At 39.0% G+C, this 18,679-nt stretch overlaps 1 pseudogene; it reads right to left on the bottom strand.

Moving 5' to 3' along the window:
* Positions 1–489: 489 nt before the first annotated feature.
* LOC117451706 (nuclear GTPase SLIP-GC-like) lies at positions 490–10,142 on the bottom strand (annotated as a pseudogene).
* Between the last annotated feature and the right edge of the window lie 8,537 nt (positions 10,143–18,679).

Here is an 18,679-nt window from a genome sequence, read left to right as displayed (position 1 = left end):
GGTTTTCTGTGAAGAGGACTTTAAAATTTCTGTGAAGAGGACTTTAAAATCTACTGTCTGAAAGACTGCCACAGGGTCCTGGCGCCTAAATGTGCTGCGTGTAACCAGCCCATCCTGCCCTCAGAGGGGTCTGATGAAACCATTCGAGTTGTATCCAGAGAGGACAAGTATGGAGACTCAGCAGACAAGGATGCATTTTTTGCAAGTGCCTTGTGTAAGTTGCACTCTTGTTTAAGAGTGCAAAAGAGGGAATTGTAAGGAAATATTTGTATGTATTCATGCAAACTGTGAAGGGCTGTTAAGGGTTTTATTGCTGTGGGGGAGCTGGAACAAGACCCCACTGTGGTTTCTGGAATGGGATGGGGGGATGTGTGGAGGCTGCAGAGGCTGCAGAAATAGGAGACAGTGAGGGTCAGAGGTGTTTGTTTGAGATGACTGGACCAGTTGTCCTTAAACTCCACCCCCTCCTGTATCATTTGGTATGAAAGCCTATCCGGCTTGCTGTTCTCTCTCTCTCTCCTCGTGCCGCTCGGACTGGAGGTCGTGGCGGCCTGTGGGCAGGAGCCAGGAGTAGGCCAAACTCCTGACATTACACATATGATACGATATGGTTGTGTATGGTAATGTATTTGATTGTATTGCATTGTATATTACCATTAAAGTGGATTATTGTTTAACGGTTAAGTGTATGCTCTGGATTTCCTTCATGTAAGATAACAGCTTGTGTAGGGACGCGGGGAGATTTGGAAATGCGGCCTAGTTATCATTCATATCTCCTAACACCTACTAAGACAGGTTTCACATCAAAGGGGTAATAAAGTCTTATCACCCCCCTATTGTGCAACATCTTTTATGAGGGGGTCATAAAAACTATAAAACATACAAGTCATAAAAGATAAAAGGGTCAAAGGTCAGATATGTAAAGTCTTATCAACCCCCATCTATTATGCAACATCCTTTATGAGGGGGCCATAAAACAATAAACAAACAAGTCATAAAAGATAAGAGGGTCAAAGGTCAGATGTCAGAGTGACAGGAGCCACATCAAAGGGATTTGGAGGCGGGACTAAGGTTTATGAGGGTCATAAATCACTCTCTTATCAGGTACTTAATCTCATTCGAACATTTGCGGTAGTCTTATAACTATTTTCATCTTAGTTATATATTTGTTGAAATGTAGCTGTAGCTCCTCTACATTGCTTTTATCCTGTCATGTTATAATAATTTGTCTATTGAACTGCTGTGAAGCGAGTTTGGCTACAATTCTTGTATAAAAGGTGCTATACAAATATAAAGCTTATTACTAATAATAATATTATGATTAGTATTTGTATTATTGTAAAAGACCTTTAATATGTGATTATATTTGTATGCCAATATTTTCCCATGGTAAAGTTTTCGTTTTGCACTTTTAATTTGATAGTAATAACATCGGAACTCTTATTTTTGAAGGAACTTTTACCGGAAGTCAATGGACAACGGAGCAGTGTAAACCTATGTATAATGAGTCTGACGGATAGATGACAAATACATTAACATATACTAAATAGTTGCATTTGGTTTTTAGCACCTGGCTGATAAGGGCATACGTTCTTACGTTGGTTGCTAATGATTGTATACAAGCAAGGGTGTGCAATAAACAGATAGGCCTACAATCAGTTGGAGAGTCTGACTATCATTCACTCGGGACGCTACGATTATTATAGTGAATCTTAAATTATATCAATAAAGATTAAGCCCCAGAAAGCACATGGCTACTTGGCATGCAAAATGAGACATTCTGCATGTTAAGTAGCCATGTGCTTTCGTGTTGTTGAATCTTTATGTATTGATTAGATCACATTACTCTGATGATCAGGGCCGTCCCTCCCTACAGGTCGATCATGCAGACTGCGTGGGGCCTCACTTTGCGGAGGGGGCCTCATCTTGAGGAGGGTGTCTGAGCTGAGCCGAAAATGCGGTGCACCTATGCGCTGCAATTAGTGTGGCGCAGCACAGTTTTGCCGCTGCGAGGCTCCACTAGCACCCCCCTGTCCCCCACCCCCAATGTGTAGTGTATATAATGAGTGTGCAAACTTAGTATCCTATCCATGTGAACCTGTTTTATTTGTAGGTGGACCTCACATCGTCTAGGGCGGTCCGGGGGCATGCAGATACAATGCTAATATAATTGTATATTAAAATATCCTTCAGGTCAGTTTACAGCAGAAACTCTTACTTTGTGTCTGAGGGTCCAGGTTAATTTCTGAAGTCTTCAAACCACTCTTTAGACCGGTCACTCAGACAGCTGGAGACTGAATATGTCTCCTCTTCCTCATCTTTTATATCACTCATCTTCTCCAGTCTGAAAGATATACCAGTAACAAATACAAAAACACACACACACACACACACACACACACACACACACACACACACACACACACACACACACACACACACACACACACACACACACACACACACACACACACACACACACACACACACACACACACACACACACACACACACACACACACACACACACACACACACACACACACACACACACACACACACACACACACACACACACACAATAATAACACACTTTTTTCAATTCAAACCATCATAGTCAAGGCAAGGGTATAACTTTAGTTTGAGAAATGGGGGGGACACAAAACAGGGGGTCCTCCGCAATCAAACATTTTCTCGATTTAATTCCATTTCCTGCCTTTCTACAAATATATTAGGGACTATATGGTGTTAAAAAATCTAAGAAAAAGGTGTAGTGTATATAATGAGTGTGCAAACTTATCTAGTACCCTATCCATGTGAACCTGTTTTATTTGTGGGTGGACCTCACATCGTCTAGGGGAGCATGCACCCCCGGGAAGATATATTTCTTTTAAATTGAAGTTAAATGCATCTGGTGCGCAACATTAAGAGATTTATGGATACAGCTCTCAACACTCATATGAAACAGAACTGTATATATATTTATTATTTAAATTTTAGAATATGCTCACAACCAATAACAAATATTTGATAAACTTTTATCTCCTATCTAAACTGTGTTTTACTGACCTATAATACACATTGGAATGATTTCTTAACTTATTTTTTACAACTATTAAATAGATGGAAATATTTGTTTACATAGATGACCAAACCGTTTGAGACCCACTGAGATAACTTAAACTAAAGTTTACAATCTAATCACTCAGCGAGTCCTTTACCTCACTGAGCTGACGTTATCTCAGCATCTCAGTCCGACAGGAGAGGACTCTCCCTCTCCATATTGTTGTTGAAACAGCTTTAATCTCCGTTAGCTCCGAGCTAGCACCAGATGCTAACAACAACCCCGTAACTGGTTAGCTCTCTCTCTCTTTCTCTCTCGCTCACACACTCACACAAAATGCGCTCGTGCCACACACACACACACACACACACACACACACACACACACACACACACACACACACACACACACACACACACACACACACACACACACACACACACACCACACACACACACACACACACACACACACACACACACACACACACACACACACACACACACACACACACACACACACACACACACACACACACACACACACACACACACACACACCCTGGCGATGACCGCTTGCATAAACAAATCAAATAAACACATTTGAAAAGTGGGGGGGACACAAATGGGATTTTGAAAAGTGGGGGGGACATGTCCCCCTTGCCCCCATTGGAAATTACGCCCATGCTTAGAGTAATGTGTTATGGAGCCTTCTCTTCAATATTGTTTCCACATAACGAGCATTTTGTGCTGCTCTTTCCCAATGTCTGAGCTAAATCTGTGAAAGCATCAGCAGCACGATATGAGATGTGTCTCTGGACTCTTTAGACTGGAACAGCGGGGGCCCGCCCAGTACCTGAACTCGCCTCGCAGGTGCACACGCCAGGACAGAGGACATCTGACTCGAGACAAAACTTGCTCGAATCCGAGTCCAAGTTGGAGCGTCAATGTACAAGTCGAGTCCGAGTCATCGTGGGCTAAAAATTCACGAGTCCGAGTACTCCATCTCTTTATTTTACATTATATAAATGTAGTTTTACCTAAGAATTGCATCATCATCTGGGCTTTTGGTCAGTTCATTGTAGTAGTTCTTTACCATCTCAAGCTCATCACTTACATCTAAAAAAAACAAAACCCAAAACATATTGTTTCAAAGAAGTGGATTAATTTAATACACTAATGGAAATGTATCGACAATTACGATCAAATGTACAGTGTTTTTTGTGATTTTGTTTCCTTTACCTGGGATGGAGACACCATCTGTTTTGAGTGACAGCTCGATTGATTCCTGCATCGTGCTCTCCAGATTCTCCAGGATATCCAACTAAATCAGCATTGAAATATTTTTCACTTAACACTGTAATTTTTGGACATGTATGTTTGTGTTGCAGTGTTCCTAGTTGAATTTCACTGCAGGACAAAAATAAAGATGTGACAAACCATCAATTCTAACATCTGTTCCATCATGGCGTCTTTAGCCTGAGCAAACATGACGTTCTTTGAATCATGTACGTGCTTTTCAATAGTTTCCCTCATGTTTTTCAGCATGCCTTCTCCTTTAATTTCTTTTGCTCCTACATAAAACAGAAACATGTTGACATAAACATTTGTAAAAGTGTATTTGTATGTCTGTAATGATCTTCTGACTTACTGTCATAGCATGGTTTCATGGTCTCCTCGATTGTTGTTGGCAGGCTGCTGTAGATCGTTTTCTTTCGCTCACGGATGAGATTGTTGAGGTTTGTTTTCATTTTTTCTTCCTTAGAGAGAGAATGTGAAGCAGATATCAACATATTTTAAAATGAATAAGTTACAAACTATGCTCATCTTTACCTTTATTATTTTTTCCAGATTTTACCTGGAAAAGCAGTACAATATTCAAACTGATAGGACGTGTCCACCAGCTGGGGGTGCACTTTTTCTTCCATATGCTATTGTAATCTTTAGTGTGTCTTCATGACTTGGGGCAGTTCATTTTTGAAAGCCATCTCCAGATCATATTGAGTTATTCCAGTATAATGTATATGAAAATGTTGACTGATCAAAATGTATGATATTTAATAATATTGCTCACCCTTCCACTACAGTCTCCCTGGCTTTACAAACATTATCTGATAACGTCTAATGAATAGGATCTTTTACCTCTGTCTTGCAAAATGTCAGCTGCAGTTTGACAGTTTCGCACTCCTTATTCGTCATCAGCTTCTCTGTGTCAAGTGAAAACGTATTGATGACCCCGTTGAATGGTCCACTGTTTCCTTCATTTCTAAAATAAATTAACAAGAGGAAATGCTTGAATTCATAAGGCCTTAACAAGTTTGTATTTCAATAATGTATTTAAATGTACTGTAAAACACAATTTATCCAACACAGGGTTTTATGTCTTTATTATGTCATTTCTTACGGGAAGGTCTTCTTAAATTCCTCGTCAATGCTGTCGGTCAAACATGAAGATAACTTCATATTGATGTTTATTGATTTCCCTTTTTTTGGTTTGTGGATGCCACCATTCTGAACAAGACACTTCAATATCCTGTGAAATGCACCTCCTTTCTTTGTCTGAAACAAAACAAATGTTGTAAGAGACATATTCATATTAAGAGCAAGCATTTGTTTTGATTTAATTATAACTTAAATACTTACAGGATAAAGGACCGACTTTAAGACTTTGTCACATGAATCTTTTGATTTTTCAACCCCCACAATGAGGCATCTTTTAAAAGCCGCAACGGTCTCTTCCACGGGTTCCCTGACTTTAACAAGTTCATGACTCAGCTTTTCTTCAAGTTCTTTGCACACAGTCGTCTTTATGTCCTGAAACCATACACAAAACATTAATAAGTACAACAACCCTTTAATTACTGTAGCAATGCATCCTCTCTAAAGCACAGGCCCAGTTCTACGGGGGTGCATGAAGGTGCATTGCACCCTCAGTTGAGTCGTTATGCACCCTCATTTGAAAAATGAAAACTGGAAAAAAAAAAAAACCCTGAAAAATATTACATATATAATAATAATAATAATAATAATAATAATAGTAGTACTAATAATAAGTATAATAATAATAAGAATTTAGTTGAAATAAAATAAATTGGAATTGTGGTTAAATAACATTGCTGCATTTATTTGGTCAATTTAAACGGTAAGTAACGTTATTATGTCAGGTGCGCCTGACCTGTGCCGCTGCGCGTTCGTCATCCGCAAGGTTCTTACAAAGCTATCAGTGTCAGTGATGGACATCAGAAAATGGTTAAAACAACCAGCCCTTATCGCCAGCAGTAACACTGCATCTACTGCAGGTAATAACAGTTCAGATCATGGGGACATTACGTTACCCGCGGCCACTGTCGTGGACAATAACGCCCGACTCGTCGGCTTTGCCCGCCTCGCCCACGGAGGCGGATCAGCCGCAGCCGTCTTTGTTGCCCCAAACACCGCCACCCCTCAGCGGCCCGCAAGTGCCAGAGGACCTCGGCAAAACAGAGCCTGCCCAGGTATATTTAAAAAAGTGCCCAACTCACCTGTAGGCTACTCATTTTGCAGCTCATGGTTTCAAAACAGAGATTGGCTGGAATATTCATGTAAAAAAGATGCCATCTTCTGCTATGCATGTAGACATTTCGGTTCAAGTAAGTCAGATGTCTTCACCACAACTGGTTACAACTGGCGCCATGCTCTTATAGGCTACGTGATAAGGGACTGGGAAGGCATGAATCAAGCAAAGAGCACATAGATCCATAGATCTCTTAATGTTGCTCTCAAAGTGCACCAGATTGATGCTTTTAACTTCAATATTTATAAAAAAAAAAAAAAAAAAAAAAAAAAATCTTCCCGGGGGAGCATGCCCCCGGACCCCCCTAGAGGAGGTGAGGACCCTCCTAGAGAAGATGAGGACCCCCTAGAGGGTGTTAGGACCACTCCCCACTTAGAAAAATAGCACTTTACCACTGCACCCTCTCTAATCTCAGATGCACCCTGAGTCATTTTGTTCTGGAACCGGGCCTGCTGAAGCAACACAAACTCAGTAAATCCAATACCTTGTTGGCTCCACAGGTAACATTACATGTAAGCAGTCTGTCTTTGACTTTACAATTGTTTAACAACAACATTTTAGTGTATGCAGCTTACTTATTTTCTATTAATGTTATTATTTTCTGTCAATATTAAAGACAATGAAAGATGTTGTTACTTGATCTTACCACTTCTCTGATGCTGGCTCCCTGAATCAGAGAGAGAATCCCTCGAGCTCCGGACACATAGTTAAATGTCTCAGAGTGCCAGTCATTGAGATCTTGCAGGATTTCCTGCAGTTCGGGAATTTCTATAAAAAACATACATTACATTCTTGAATTTACATGTTATACTCAATTAGTAACTCCATATTTTTATTGGAGGATATAAAACCATTTTGTCATCCGGGCTCACTTATGGAGACTTAAATCACCTGTGTCATCTGGATTTAGACTTTTCCTTCTCAAGAACTCTATGGAGCTCACTGTTAAAACCTTGAAACACTCCTCACTGAGTTGTTTCTGAAAAAACAAACAAGTTTTGATATAAAAGCAGGTTTGCAGTTCTGACAATATTTGTGTTTGATTTGAATTAAATATAACTCACCTTAACCTCTTTTAGTTTGCTGAATTCTGCCATCACGTCTCTCTTGGCTTGCTTGTTTCGTTTTAGTATCCGATCACGAACATCAGCTGCTGACCTATATGAAAATATTTGTATTTCGAGAATTACATAAACTGCATATACATTCCAGGATATCATATCACTATGCATCTCGATCTTGCTTTCAATAACCAGTGATCACATGGAGTAGCTTAATCCGGCATCACAAAGTGTTTGTGAAGCAACAACATTAGGACAGAAATAAATGGCTGAGATGTTGAGGAATCAAGACACACATGCAGACATTTTAGAAACACGGATACTGTTATGATGATGAATAACCTGGTTTATCATGTTTCAAGTGCACATTATATCCCTGAATACGATCAAAACCAGGATACTAATGTGCCTGTTAACGTAATCAATGTTTCCATGGTTTATCCTCTTGGCCATCTCCGTCTCAAGCGTCAGTGTCTAAATTGGATGGTACATTTAACTGAGTACTTTTGGCATCTTAAACCACTTACTGATTGCCTGAACCTCCAATTTCATCAGACTTGGTGCAGATAAAATGAATCTGCTGACACTCTCCACCATTTCCCATGAGGCTGTAGGATTCTTCCAGGATCTCCCAGGGTTCTTTTTCTGAAGCTGCTCAATTTATCTCAGCCACAATCCACACAGTAGAACAACTTCCAATAACCTGGAGGGGAATACAGCAAATAATAACGGTTACATTGTCAGTGTAACCTTCCACAATAATCAGCATTGCATGTGGATTAATCACCTTTTTCCACATCGTGTCTCTGCTCTTGTTACGGTCCCCGTTTACAGGAAGATCCACAAGTGTGACATGCTGGAGAAAAGAATTCTTTGGCACCCTGACAGTCACACACTTCACCAGTGGCCAATACCACCTCTTCACGTCTTTAGCATCTTCCTCTTTTGACTCATTTTGTGTGTATTTGACCAATTTTGCAGATAGCTCTTTAGCCTAAAATAAATAATAAAACAAGAAGCAATGCAAGGTCATTTCTTTTACATGAACAAACTTTAACTTTGAAGTGTTTTAAAAGATTGTGTTAAAGAATTCTAACAGCATAGCATTAGGAGTCCATTTGAAACCCTATCACTGAACGACACAATCTATATTAAATTAAAAAGTATCAAACCTTACGTTTATATTTTAGCAATGGGGGACAATTTGGTTTTAACATGATTTTAAATTTAAAGCTGGTAGTGCCTTAAAATATATGGTTGAGGTTATTGCAAGCAAGTTAGTTACTGGTAGACATTTCCTTTCCTATGATGCATAAAGAAGATATGGTTTTATAGTTATTGTAATTAGAGTCCAGATAGATCAAGCTTCATTTTTTGAGTACATACCGAATTACATTTTGCTTGTTGTCTATCATGAACTAAGAGTTTGTTTTATGAAATCATATAAGTTTTAGTCTTACTTACTGTATCACATCTCAAAGTCTTACTCTCGGAATTGAGAAATTCAGGAATTTCTCTGAAGTATTTTTTATCCATGAGCTTTTCAGTAGATTTGTTTCTCCATTCTTCTCCATACAGCATTGACAGCGTTTCAACACTGTCTTGATAATCTTCATCTTTTTTCTGATCTTCGTTATCACCAAGGAAATTAAACAAGGTCCACAACTCCTCTTTCCACTCCTAAAAAAATATGTTTTAAACTTTTATTATATGGCATGTTGTGTAGTCAGCTTATATATTTATTTGCAGCTTCATCATAAAAGTTGAAATGGCTGTAAGTTAACAAACATATTTAGCTAATTTTACCTCCTTTGTAATGAACTCAATTTCTGCGTCATACTTTGGGTTACGCATGTTAGCCTCCACTTTAGTCATCACTGAGGTACATGCACGGATGCTTCCAGAGGGCAAGAGATCCTGCTCTCCAATGACGGCATTTATCAGAGAGCTCTTTCCAGCCCCCGTTTTACCAAAGACGCCGACCACCTCCCTCTTGTCTGTCTCCAATGTGTTGATTTTATTTCTGTGGTGCAAGAGTTTGAATATGGGTTTTTGATCAAATTAAAACATTTAAAAACACTAAAAGATTGTGTCAAAATCATGAAAAGATCCATCTGCATGTACGAACATACTATTTAAGCATAATACTATCGTCAGACTAATTTTTGGACTTTCACAAATCACAACAGTGTCCGCAGTGCTGTATAATTACGACTTTTTACTATGGTCTCTTTAAACTCTTTCCTCTTGCTCGAGAACACTAATACTTACTTCAGGAACCTGTTGAACTTGTCGTCTTGGTTAGGTAGTTGCTGATCGACACCTGTCATGATTTTTTTCACCTTAGACAGAATGACTTTTTCTGTAAGAGTAAAAGTAAAGAACTATTCAGCAGGAACCAAGAACCAGTATATCCATTGAGATGTATTCCCAATTAAGCAATCAAGAATACCTGAGAGTATCATTTTCATCATGTATGCTATGGCAAGTATCTTCCAGTTTCAGGCCATTATAACTTAATAAGACCTGTGTTGCTACATATATGTAAGTTCTTTTGATAAAATATTAAAATATTAAACATATTATACCTATTAACCCTACTTACTATTAGTTTGGAAAGTAATATAAATACCTCTTTGTGTAACTATATCCACACGTGGTTGTTTTCTGGCTGGTGATTGGCTGGACTCACCCTGGAGATCCGACCTCCTCTTTCCTGTTTTTTTGAAAAAATAAAAAATGTGTCTCAACATTGTTTGGATAAAGCAGGTTTATTATTTTTTATAAAATATAAATAAAACTGCATATAATCCATAAGACACTTTGTATCTCACCTTTATCATTTGTTTTGCTGGTGGACGGATGAACATGCAAATTTGACTCTTTGTCCTCTCACAGGGTGCTACAGGCTTGAACACACGCCATCATAATTCACACACACCTCCATTTGCATTTCATTTCCCATTCAAAACTCTATGCAAAATAATTTATACTTCAAAAATGGCTATCAAGTGATCACATTCAGCATTCTTTTTACTGAATGAACAGAACTGTGAACAAATTAAACAGTTCACAGTTCTTCAGTTACAGGTGACTTTGTCTCCGGACGCTTCAAATATCAATGCGTGAAGGATTGAGTCAAGTTCAATGATAACAAGCATGGTCCATTTAAAGTTATCATTACCTGAGCAGAAACAGCTTCCTCCCATTTACATTGTGAATAAAATAAATACTCTTGGTGGCCATGTAAAATGTTGAACAGACAATGGCAATACAAAAAGTGAATTAAACTGCATTCAACTAACTTCAACAGAAGATTCAGATGTTTCCGGATCTGTTGTGTTTTGTTCCTCCTAGTTAGAAAAGAAAATAGTCTCAAGTCCATAATAGTAAAGAACTTTTATAAAATGATAGTAAAGTCAACAAGATATATTATACTCCTTTGTATGTAGATGTTGTACATTTATTGAGATGAATGAGACCAAATAATACAAATGCAGACATTACCTTTATTAACAACCTGAGTCTCTTTTTGAATTTTGACCGTGGTCCCACATATGGGATCAAGGCAACAATTTCTTGATCTTCCAGACAGTAAAGACTTTCCTTGTCAACGCCCTGATCTGTAAACAAAAATGTAAATTAAGAAATGTCAACCAATTGCACATTTCTGTAAATGTGTATTTCGCATGGAGTGAAATGTGAGTTCAGTTGTTGAAAATATGTTTTAAAGAGCATTACAGCCTCATAACTGAATTCATATTGGTAATATTTTGTTATTATTTTCAGTCTTGATTTCAGTGCTGCTGAAAAGATGCTACAGAAAGTGAGTTACTCTGAAGTTAACATATAATAGTTTCTTCTCTGTGTGAAGATGAAGTCTTTATGATTGTTTAGTATGTCAGCGATATGTTAGAAAGTTACTGAGTAACGATGTTGAGGCAGTTTATGTGTCTTCAAGTAGATGCTAAGATATTTCAGTATTGGAAGGTCATATCGACTTTGTATATTATTTTTGCCCAACAAAAAGTATGGGAATACTTTACCTTTAAATGTTTGTATCCATTCGTTGAGATTCCATTCAGTTAATTTGTTGCGAACAAAATCATCCATGATTAAGCATAGCAACTGGAAAGTAAACAAATAATTGTTTTAATCAACACAATAATTAACTACTTGTGAGAGTTTTGATATTTTAATAGAAAAAGAAAGGGTTATTAAAGTGATAATGGCAGCCTAATTAAAGTGTTTATATGAAGCATTTAGGACATATGTGTGCGATCACAAGAGAAGCACAAATAACTGAGTACACATTTCAGAAATTCATTTATAGGAGAGCCTGCAAGTTGTTTACTTACCTGCTATTTGCATTCATCTACACCCCAACAGAAACATGAGCTTTCAAGTTTTTCAAGTTTTTGTTGAATCTTTCCAGATCTTAAAGGAATGGTATGCTCATGACACTCATTTTTAAATAATTATCATCCGATAAAACAGACCAGTCTCTGCCAGTCTTTTTTTTTTTTTTTTAATCCGATGACATTATCAGTGATTTTAAACTGATTATATACCGAAATAACATCAACACTGTGGGCGCCGCCATTTTCCGGACGTGACGTAAACCATGCGTTTGGTTTTCGAAGACACGTTGATCTCCATGTTATTTACTGTAGTTTCTCTCTTCAAATATGCCTCACTGTATCGCGAAATATTGCCACAATTCTGATAGGAACAATCCACGGAATGCTCGGTTCCATCTGTTGCCAAAAGGTAAGCGTAAGAAGTACATTCGGAGGCAGTGGCTAGCGAAATGTGGCCGGCCCGAACCGAGAGATTTACAGGCTCATGTATGCAGCGAACATTTCAAATTTCCGGACGACTACTCTGAGAGTATGATAAAACATAACATGGGATTTATGGAACAACCATTACTTAATGGAGATGCAGTACCATCGGTCTTTCTGGTGTCATCACCGACCAGGACACCAGTTCGGCCAGTTGAGAAATCGCCCTCTGCAAGTGTGAAGCGACGGAGGAGCAGAAGTAGTGCTCGGAGTAAGAATAAGGTATGTTATAGCGCATTTCCATTGCAGCGGCTAGCCCCGTTTTAACGTCCTTTAGCGTCCAGGCCAGGACAGTTTTTGGTGGCCTTTCCATATAGCGTAGTACCGGCTAGTGTGTATTTTACCCCAGTTTTTTCCGGCCCCATAAAATCGTGATTCTATGGCCAGGGACAACGAAGCTGAGTATGCTAAACTAGAGAGGGAATCGCTAGCACGGGTGGTACTACATGCATACATATAGAATCTTATATCATCTTCCCATTATACACACATGCATTTCCAAACATTTGGACTACCTATGTTGCAAATGTATTATCTTTTCAATTTACACACGGCATCTATTGCACGTCTGTCCGTCCTGGGAGAGGGATCCCTCCTCTGTTGCTCTCCCTGAGGTTTCTCCCATGTTCCCTTTAAACTGTGGGTTTTCTTCGGAAGTTTTTCCTTGTACGATGTGAGGGTCTTAGGACAGAGGGTGTCGTATTGTCATACTGATATGTATGGCTGAATTCCCCCATCCAATCTCTTCACATTGGTCAAAACTTGTTCCTCTGCTGACGAGTCCGAACTGAAATACTCCACCATGTTTCCGTGTGTTGACAAAGTGAACGCATGGATGACGTCACGACCATCACGTGACTACTGAAAATGGCAAACATGGCGGCGGCCAGACGGAATATACAGGTCTTGATAAAAAAGAGCTATAAAATCATTATTTACCGGGGAATATCGCTGATTTCTTCAGGGTATGGTTTAAACATAACGTTTCACTAAATACTGAAGTTTTGATTAATTATCTAATGAGTGGACCATTCCTTTAAAAGACTTTGTAGTCAATGTAGTGGGAAAGTACCTCATTGGACTCCAGTCAGTACGGGCTGTAGGGTCATCTTGACTAGTTTATGGATGTTGTCTCCATTTGACCAAGCTCATAGAAACAAAGCTTGCATTCCTGAGGCAATTCTCATTTTTCATGGCTCCACTTAAAATAAAAACAACAATAAGACATTATAATATAATAATTAATAAGACATGGCCCGCAGCTCGTCCCTACAGTATCTGTCTCTATGTATCTATCTGTGCGCTCATGGACCATCCTGCATCGTTCCCCCCCTTCTTCTTGACCCTCTTCTATCCCAGGTGTGAAAGCCTCATCTCTCTCATCATTTGAGAGCTCAAAATCTTAATCTCCCTGAACTATCTGGTACAGAAAATGTCTGCTTCAGTTCCGTCTCCTGCAACAATATTGAGTCTTAAAGTCCATGAAGATAGTCCTGACGTCCACTAGAATGGACATTTATAAAAGGGCTGTTATTTGAAAACTTGAATTATTTAATTGCTTTCAGAACTAATTATATAGTTCCTCACATGTTAATAAACAAGAACATATATGATTTTCATGGTAAAAATGACAATTATTTAACAATTGTCCCAATTGACCTCCTGCTTCTATACAATTTTGTTTTTCGTATGCCAGCCATTTTGGATGAAAAGAAAGAGGAACTTCCCAGCATGCATTTTTAACCAATGACATATCACTGGAAAGACCAGGATGTCCTCTGTACAGCACATCAGGGATTGATAGAGTAGCTCAAAATAGTAAAAGGAGATGCATGTTAACAAAATGTCCACTACAGTGGACATTTTCAATGGGCTGGGTCCCAGGAGGATAATATAGAACAAAGCTAACAATGAAACAAAAGAATATGAATCGTTCCAAAGCTTACCCGTAGCGTACAGCCTGTTGAAATGAAGCCAAAAGCAGGTTAAAGGAGTCTCTCGCTTAGTATACCAATAACTGCCCAACCCAACCTGGAAAACGAAACTTAAAGTATTTTTGTTTCCGCTGATAGGTGCAGAACGTTACTCCTCCCACACTAAATTAATCATGTGTTATTTTAATGCAATTTGAACTGCATTTGTGTCTGAAATGTAAACCCTTATCCTATTCCCTGTTAAAGTTGTCCTTTTCTCTAATCATGTGGGTATTTGTATGTCAAGTGTTTGTATAATTCTAAACTCATAGGGTAGAATTAAGAAGTTTAAAATGTGAAACAACTCTTCAATTCTCAAACACTACATGAGGTCTCTATAAGGGTGGTACACTTTGGGACCAATCAGTAAGTAGCACATTGGTGACATTAAAAAGCATACTGACTCCATTACTAGGCCACTCATCATAAATTAAAAAAGCTGCACCCTAGTACTGAACCTGTTTGTCAGGAAGAAGGCCAAATGGAAAATTATTTGTTTATCTAACAATAGAAATGTATGTTATTAAAAACCTAGAGCAGATAGATCTTTTAACAAGAACATGAACAATACAAGTGAATTGGATATATTTTTTGGAGTGTATACCACATCAAATACATGTATGCATTAAGAATCGGTGTGGATGAAAAAAAGTAAATAACAAGAAACCAGATCAGCCATCATCTAGATCTCTCTATTTATCATATATGAATGAAAAAACAAGACACGCCTTTATTTGTTTTTTTAATCCCCAATTGTGTTTTTGATGATCATGAATTTTAATCCTGTAGGCTCTAGATATTTACACTGAAACCTTGACTGAAGCGGAAGGGGAGTACATGACGGATAAACATCTCATGATGCTTTGCTGTGGGTCTTGACACAGGTGATTTTGTTTTAGTCCTTTAAAGTACATGAACATACATCTAGATACTTTTCTTCTTACTTGCTTTCATTTAGTTTTATGGTTTTAGCAACATTTCTGGTCATTTGGTCTCAAAGGATTCAGTTTAAGATAATGTTTTGTTATAATCTGTGTGACGGCCCCTAGGCCTTAGACTCAGGTCCCTGGTTAGCCACTCCCCAAATCAGGAGAGATTGCTGACACCTGATTTGGGTTGACTGCTCAGCTACAAGTATGGGTGCCTGAGCAGGCAGTCTTTCTCTCCACTTGGGTTTGTTTGGCCTTTCTTTATATACTGATGCATGTTCACACACACACACACACACACACACACACACACACGCACACACGCACACACGATTAACTGACTTCATAGTTAATTTAGTTTCTTTAAATGGGCGTGACATGGGGGCTCGTCTAAAGTCAAAAGTCAAATTTTTGACACATTTTGTTGGTATGAATTTATTTTCTGTGCTAATTTAGGTTGGAGTATCACACATGGATGTAGTTGTTTTGGAGAGCTTTATTATAATCTAGTTTGGGCCAGTTTTCTTTGAGGTAAATATGCTAAATGTTTGGTGTGGCATGTGACTGGTGTTTTCCTCTGTGAGGCCAAGCAGCAGGTTCTAATAGAGAGTCTGTTGTCAGGGCTTGGGTTTAGTGTGACAGAGAAAGTGGCCAGAGCAGTTGTCTCGGGATCACGTCCATGGTTTCTTGTGGGGTCGCTGTGTATACAGTTGCTTTCCAGTACCACTGGGTTTCAGTGAATAAATACCCGCCACAAGTATATGTACGAAGACTAGGTACGAGTTTAGTCAGATAAGGGACATACTCTAATTGGTTAGTTGAGCATGGGGAGTCACCAGTTGTTGCTGCTGTAAAGGTTTGGTGTATGTTACCTCAATTTGGTTGGCTAGGTTGCTAGATGTTTGTGGTTTGATATGGCTAACATTGTGGAAGATTGTGTCCAGTGTCCCTCGGATGAGTTGTTGGAGCAATGTACAAAGGAGCAGTTGGTGACGATTGCTCATTATTACTCTGTTGATTCCAAACAAACAAAGGAAACCCTGAAAAGTGTTATAAAGGCTCATTTGCTAGACTGTGCGGTACTGATGGACAGGTGAGGTAAGAGCATTGTCACTAATTATGTGTCTAGCTTAACATTTGAACAACATAAAGAATTGTTGATTCTTGAAAAAGAGGTGGAACAAATCAAATACAAAAAGGAACAAATGAAACTGGATTTAGAACTGCAACAATTGGCTTTGATTAGGGCAGGTAAAATGTCGGCATCGGCATTGAATGAGGAACTTGTAAGTTCACGCTTTGATGTTGCAAGTAATTTACTGTTGTTGCCAAAGTTTAATGAAAATGATATAGACACTTTTTTGTGTCTGTTTGAGCGTGTTGCTGATTCAAGGGGCTGGCCTGATGAGGACAGAACTGTAATGTTGCAGTGTGTTTACAGGTAAAGCACAAGAAGCCTACTCCGCTTTATCTTCTGACGCCTGTAAAGATTATGATACGGTGAAATCGTCTGTTTTGAAGGCTTATGAGTTGGTGCCTGAAGCGTACCGCCAACGTTTTAGAGACTGGCGAAAGAGTGGTACCAAAACACATGTGGAATTTGAACGGGTTTTGATCTTGCATTTCAAGCGCTTAGGGGTGTAACGGTTCACAAACATTTCGGTTCGGTACGTACCTCGGTTTTTAGGTCACGGTTCGGTTCGGTACGTTTTCGGTACAGCAGAAAAATTATCACAAAACATAACATATTTTTTTTTAATTATTATTAAACTGTGAATAATGTATTCACTCGAATAAATACAAAATATAATATAATAAAATAAACATTAAGGTGCAGCATTTCGATGAACTGAAATAATCTGTATTTGAACTTTACTGTACTAGTACTCACAAAACATAAACTATTAGTTTTGGGTTTTTAATTATTATTAAACTATGAATATTCACTCAAATAAATATAAAATATAATAACATAAACATTAAGGTGCAGCTTTTCGATTAACTGAAATAATCTGTATTTGAACTGTACTGTACTGGCACCTAAGCAGCCAGTTAGACATAATGACTTGCTTGTCATTGTATTTTCATGTTTGAAAGAAAGATGAACTTTTCCACATTGCTTGCCGAAAGGGCAGATCTGCTGGCACGAGCAATGTCTCCTGCTGTGGAGAACACCCTCTCGCTAGGGACAGAGGTAGCAGATACAGCCAGGTAGCGCTTTGCTAACATGGCAACATAAGGATATTTGCCGTTTGTAATAGCTTTGGCTCGGTCTGAAGTTTTTGCGAGTGGTGGAGGCTTAAATGCTAGCGGGAGTTGGGTTTGCACTTCAGTTTTTTGGTACCGGTGATATTCACGTTCGGGTGATGCCTTTTCAAATGAGTGTGCAAGTTTGATGTATTGCCAGCCGCATAACCAATTTTAGTTGAACAATGCCGACAAACAGCGTTGGTTCGGTCCACCTGTCTTTGTCCGTCATCCTTGTTCGTAACTGCGAAACCAAAATGTTCCCAAACCGGACACTTCAATGATGCTGGAGGATTTTCGAGCTCAACTTTATCTGCGTTCGCCATTTCGACAGTTCCTCAAATTACTGACAACATTTGAACGCATCCCTCTGACCAGCTCGTCCAATGAAATGACTTGCTCGCTCTATGACGCGTTGATCACAATGGGAGCAAATTACTCTGAATGCTGCGACGCAGCACCTGAGAATGCTTCCAAGAAGTTGTTCACGTTCTCATTTTTTTACGTTTAACGTTATATGCGTTCGGTACACTTCGGTACACACGTGTACCGAACCGAAGGGCCCGTACCGAATAATTTCGGTACGTGTACCGTTACACCCCTACAAGCGCTGGTACTCTGCTTCTGGGGTAAAAACATTGGATCAGTTGTGATTTAATCATTCTGGAGCATTTGAAACAGTCGGTCCCCGAGAACATTGCAACCTATATTAATGAACATAAAGTCACATGTCCTAGGGAGGCAGCAGGCCTGGCTGATGAGTATGTGTTGACGCACAGGCGCATCTTTGGTGAGCGTTATGAAAGGAATGAATCTCAGAAAGCAGGATCTTTGTCCCCAAAGTTTGCACAGCATCCTAATGGCACAAGCAATGCAAATGTGTGTAATTATTGCCATCAACAGGGTCATTGGAAAAAAGAATGTCCTTTGCTAGAGGGGAAAAGCAACAATTTTCATGTGAAGTCAGTTGGTTTGGCTACAACTGTTCATAATCCCAGAGTTGGTGAAA

This window comes from Pseudochaenichthys georgianus, chromosome 8, assembly GCF_902827115.2.
Source record: "Pseudochaenichthys georgianus chromosome 8, fPseGeo1.2, whole genome shotgun sequence".
Lineage (NCBI taxonomy): Eukaryota > Metazoa > Chordata > Actinopteri > Perciformes > Channichthyidae > Pseudochaenichthys > Pseudochaenichthys georgianus.
The sequence above is the reverse complement of the archived record's forward strand: the minus strand, read 5'-3'. Positions and strand labels throughout refer to the sequence as shown.